The following is a 6,000-nucleotide window of genomic DNA, read 5'->3' on the forward strand; positions in this document are numbered from 1 at the left end:
GGTTGAGAACCCGCCTGCCAATGCAGGAGACATGGGTTTGATCCCTGCTCCAGGAAGATCCCACATGCTGCAGGGCAACTAAGCCCGTACACCACAACTACTGAGCCTGCGCTTTAGAGTCCATGAGCCACAACTATTGAGCCCATGTGCTGCAACTACTGAAGCCCATGCGCCTAGAGCCCGTGCTCCACAACAAGAGAAGCCATGGCAATGAGGAGCCCGTGCACCATAACGAAGAGTAGCCCCCACTCACCTCAACTAAAAAGAAAGCCCGTGCACAGCAAAAAAGACCCAACACAACCAATAAAATAAATAAATAAATTTAAAAAATAAACAAAAATAAATCTCTTACTCCTCTCTTTCTCCTCCTCTTTCCTTCTTCCCACTGGTAACCACTATTTTGTTCTTATATCTGTGAGTCTATTTCTTTCTTGTTATATTCATTGGTTTGTTTTATTTTTTTAGATTCCACATGTAAGTGTTAACATATAGTAGTTGTCTTTCTCTGTCTGACTTATTTCACTAAGCATAATTCCCTCCACGTCCATTCATGTTGCTGCAAATGGCAAAATTTCATTCTTTTGTATGTTTGAGTAATATGTCATTGTGTATGTAAATCACATCTTCTTTATCCATTCAGCTGTTGATGGACACTTAGGGTGCTTCCTTATCTTGGCTATTGTAAATAATGTTGTTATGAACATTGGGGTGCATCTGTCTTTTTGAATTAGTGTTTTCATTTTCTTCAGATATATACCAGGAGTGGAATTGCTGGATCAGATGATAGTTCTATTTTTAGTCTTTTGGGGAAACTCCATACTGTTTTCCATAGGCTGCACCAATTTACATGTCCACCAACAGTGTACAAGGGTTCCCTTTTCTCCATATCCTCACCAACATCTGTTATTTGTGGTCTCTTTGATGATAGCCATTCTGACAGGTCTGAAGTGATATCTCATTGTGGTTTTTATTTTAAGAACATTTATTTATTTATTTATTGGCTGTGTTGGGTCTTTGTTGCTGTGCGCGGGCTTTCTCTAGTTGCGGCAAGTGGGGGTTACTCTTCGCTGCAATGTGCAGGCTTCTCATTGTGGTGGCTTCTCTTGTTGCAGAGCACGGACTCTAGGCACATGGGCATCAGTAGTTGTGGGATGTGGGCTGATTCGTTGCGGCTCGCGGGCTCTAGAGCGCAGGCTCAGTAGTTGTGGCGCATGGGCTTAGCTACTCCACAGCATATGGGATCTTCCTGGACCAGGGCTCTAACCCATGTCCCCTGCATTGGTAGTCAGATTCTTAACCACTGTGCCAGCAGGGAAGCCCCTCGTTGTGGTTTTGATTTACATTTCTCTGATGATTAGTTATATTGAGCATCTTTTCATATGCCTGTTGGCCATCAACATGTCTTCTTTGGAAAAATGTCTATTCAGGTCTTCTGCCGAGTTTTTGATTGGGTTGTTTGTTTGTTTTGATGTTGAGTGTATAAGCTGTTTATATGTTGCATATTAATCCCTTATCAGTCATATAATTTGCAAATATTTTTTCCCATTCAGTATGTTGTCTTTTTGTTTTGTTGATGGTTTCCTTTGCTGTGCAAAAGCTTTTAAGTTTAGTTAGGTTTCATTTGTTTTTTTCTTTTTTGTTTCCTTTGCCTTAGGAGACAGATCCAAAAAGAAATATTGCTATGATTTGAGTCAAAGAGTGTTCTGCCTTTGTTTTCTTCTAGGAGTGTTATGGTTTCCAGTCTTACATTTAGGTCTGTAACTCATTTTGAGTTTATTTTTGTATATAGTTTGAGAAAATCATTGTTTCACATGTAGCTGTCCAGTTTTCCTGGCACCACTTATTGAAGAGCCTGTCTTTTCTCCATTGTATCGTCTTGCTTCTTTGTCATAGATTGATTGACCATAAGTGTGTTCATTGGTTTATTTCTGTGCTCTCTATTCTGTTCCATTGATCTATGTGTCTGTTTTTCTGCCAGTACCACACTGTTCTGATTACTTGGTAGTATACTTTGTAGTATAGTCCAAAGTCAGGAACTGTGATAGCTCCAACTCTTTTCTTTCTCAAGATTGTTTTGCCTATTTGGGGCCTTTTGTGTTTCTATACACATTTTAAAATTATTTATTCCAGTTCTATGAAAAATGCCCTTGGTATTTTGATAGGGATTGCATTGGATCTGAAGATTGCCTTGGGTGGTATGGGCATTTTGACAATATTAATTCTTCCAGTCTATGAACATGGTATATCTTTCCATGTGTTTGTGTTCTCTTCAATTTCTTTTATCACTGTCTTATAGTTTTCTGAGTACACATCTTTTACCTCCTTAGGTAGATTTATTCCTAGGTATTTTATTCCTTTTGGTGAGACTATAAATTGGATCGTTTCCTTAATTTCTCTTTCTAATAGTTCATTGTTAGTGTATAAAATACAACAGATTTCTGTATATCAATTTTGTATCCTGCAGCTTTACTGAGTTGATTGATGAGCTCTAGTAGTTTTTTGGTGGTGTCAAGTTAAAATGAAATATAAGAAAAGCAAAGAAAGAAAGCTTGCAGGTAATTACTGAGTTGCCAGAGTTGAGAACCACTTTTAGAGCAATGTTCCTGAAAATGCTATTTTGTCATTTTTCTGACATTGTCAAAGTTTTCCAGGGACTCCTGTCTTCTGTAAGATGAAGTTTAAATTCCTAGGTTGCTATTGAAAGCCCCCATAGCATGTTCCCCATCTGCTTCCTTGGTCTATGCAGTAAGACCCAAACCCCAATTTACATTCCCGTGTCTGCATTCGTTCTAATTCTTTTCCCTCTTCCTATAATACCCTTCCATTCCTGGTCAGCCTCCTGAATTATTTTTCAGCCTAAGACCCATTTGAGATCCTGTCCCTGCACCTTCACTGAAGTCTTTTATGAGTATTTCTGTTAGAAGCAGTCATCTTTCCTGTCCTTGAATTCTGGTAGGTGGGATGGTGTAAAGTGAAAATATGAGCTTTATATTTAGAAATATGTGAGTCTGAATCCTTGTTCTACCTTTTACCAGTTTTTGCATAAGGGAAAAGTTTGTTGTTGTTGTTGTTGTTTTTCTTTTTTTTCTTTTTTTTTTTTTAAGTTTGTTGTTTTTTTTAAAAATATTTATTTATTTGGCTCTACCAGGTCTTAGTTGTGGCACACTGGATCTTTGTTGCAGCACACAGGATTTTTAGTTTTGGCATGCAGGATCTTTAGTTGCAGCAGGTACTATCTTTAGCTGTGGCATGTGGGATCTAGTTCCATGACCAGGGATCCAACCCAGGTCCCCTGCATTGGGAGTGCAGACTTGTAGCCACTGGACCACCAGGGAAGTCCTGGGACAAGTTTGTTGATCTTCATGGAGTTTTGGTTTCTCATTTGCCAAATAGGGATAATAGTACCTACTTCAAAGGGTCATTGTGAGCATTAGATGAGGGGCAAACATAAAGGTCCCAGCACACAGGAGACATGTTATTCCTCTTATTTGTAGCTCAGTTGTCCTCACAGAGATGGTGGGTGGTGCAAAGGCTCTTGTCAAAATTTCCTCCAGAGCCTGTAAAAGATATTTGTGTCTGGTCATCACTAAGATGACAGACACGCTTGAACTGAATTAAGTTCATGGGTCTTCAAGCAATTCAACTGAGATTTTTTGCCCTGGAAGCCAACTCAGAAATGTGACCTATGGATAGAGGAATGTAACCCAATGGGATTGGGGAAAGGTAGAGAATGGGTTAGAAACGTTAGGAGAAATCTGTGATGCTCCCACACTCACATTTGCTCTCAGCAGGACAGCACTGAGGAAGTAGACTCCTTAGTAAGACTCCTTAAACCATGAGTCCTGCATAGCAGCCCTTCACTAATCCATTCCATGCCCAAGTGATGTGTACACAGGTGAGTCAGGTCCCCTGTGAGTTGAGTACTTTCTTGCTTTCTGCTCCCTCCACCCACACAGCTCAGTGTTGGGTGTTCTGGTTCGGCTCCAGGTCCCAGGCTCCTAGTATTGGACTAAGAAGTCAAGGCCTGGAGGGGCGGGCTGAGGAGGAAGTCAGAGGCCAACAGTCATGGAAGGAGGCAGAAGGGGCTGCCATTGTTCAAAGGCCACAATCTCTGGGTGTGTTCTCTGACTGCTTCTGCATTTCGAATCTCCTCCCCTTTGTGTTCCTTCGAGGGACTCTCCCCACTCCTGCTTCCTTCTCTTTACACATTCTTTTCCTACTACACCCCTTCTATGGCCAGAGAATGGTTGTACAAACAGTTGACAATTCAGTAAAAATGACTTTTTATGGGGACTGGGAATCTGACCCTGTTTCTTACCCCAAAGAGGCTGAGGTTCATAAAAGCAAGCTCTTATGAAGGGTGGTGTAATTGTGTGTGTGGTATTAGGGAACAGGTGCATAAGTGAAGGGCAAGACAGAAAACAAGGCTGACTGTTGGATCCTGGAAATGGAAGGGGACAAAGATCATTCTGGAAGGTGAATTTCATTCAGGAGACCTGAGAAATCTCAGGATGTCCTCTGCCAGACTGAATCATTAACATTTATTTGGATGGGAGAGGAGGTAAAATTATGTTATACGATGCTGGGTGAATTACTTAAATTCTCTGTCTCAGTTTTATTAATCTCTAAAAAAATGGGTGGTAATGCTCATAGTATTTGCCTGGCGCATGGTGAGTGTGAGTGGATATGAGCTCTTATAATTATGGGAATAGGCAAAGATGTCACCCTGGTCATCTGGGGGCAGGCATCTTGAAGCCAGGGTCCAGGCAGGGCAGCTGGAGACGCACATGATGTGGCGAGTCTTACCTCGCAGGACAGGAGGGATTTGGAAGCAGTAAGTCATGTATGACTTTCTGGAAAATGTCTTAATCCAAAGGTAGGACTATCCTGAGGGTGTATGTCTTCTGTCACTGTTATCGTCCCTGGAGGTCTGGGAATGTGTCCTAGAGTTAAATGGTTTTGCTGAAAGCCAAGCCTAGACCCAGGCTTCAGGGGATGTCTTGCAAAAGGCACTCGTTGGCCTAAGGAATTTCCTGTTGTGACCCAGGCATTACTTTTGTCTGTGTACTATCCTTATTTATGAGGTGTAAAGAGAAAGACTGAAAAAGAATGAAATAAGGAAACCCATGTAGAAATTAACAGGGCAGAATTAGGACTGGCAGGTATAAGTTATGAGGACTTATATATAAGCTTCATGTGAATATAAAAGGACTTTATAAAAACCGGATTTCTCCATATAAATATAGTGGGCTATCTTGAGTGATATCAGACTCCATCTGAAGAAAGACTGAAGCAGGATCACAAAAGATGGATGTATGACCTTTTTGGCTAAAAAGTTAGACTGAATCACTGAAGTGAAAGGAGACTAAGGAGAAAATGGACGAGGGTGAGAGAAAATGGGATGGAAAAAGGCATGGGTTGAAAGGAACATTTCCTGAGGGCTCATCGCGTACCAGGCTGCGTGTTTAATGCCTTAGATATCTCTCCTACTCTTTTGCTGTCATTTCCTAATGCAGTAAGAATAATCCTTGTGTTACAGATGAGGAAGAAGAGGCTAAGGGAGGTGAAGTGACTGGTCCAGGGTCATCCAGCAAGTTAATGACAGAGCTAGTATGTTTTGCCTCAAAGCTTGTACTTCTGCCTCTGCATCAGAAGAAAAGTGAAAGAGAAGGAAGGCAAAGCAAGTTTTGGGTGTGGGTAAAGTTTAGGCAGATAATGTTCCTCTCCAAATGTCCACATCCTAATCTCTGGAACCTGTGAATGTTACTTTATTGGGAACGAGGGACTTTGCAGATATGATGAAGTTTAGCATCTTGAGATGGTGAGAGTACCCTGGATTGTCCAGGTGGGCCCAGTGTCATCACAGGCATCCATCCTCATGTGACAGAGGGAGGCAGGAGAGTCAGGGTGAGAATAATACAGAGTGAGATAGGCTCCACCAGCCGTCACTGGCTTTGCAGATGAAGGGGGCTGGGCACCAAGGAATGGGGGTGGCCTCTA

This window comes from Hippopotamus amphibius, chromosome 16 (genome assembly GCF_030028045.1).
Source record: "Hippopotamus amphibius kiboko isolate mHipAmp2 chromosome 16, mHipAmp2.hap2, whole genome shotgun sequence".
NCBI classification, from domain to species: domain Eukaryota; kingdom Metazoa; phylum Chordata; class Mammalia; order Artiodactyla; family Hippopotamidae; genus Hippopotamus; species Hippopotamus amphibius.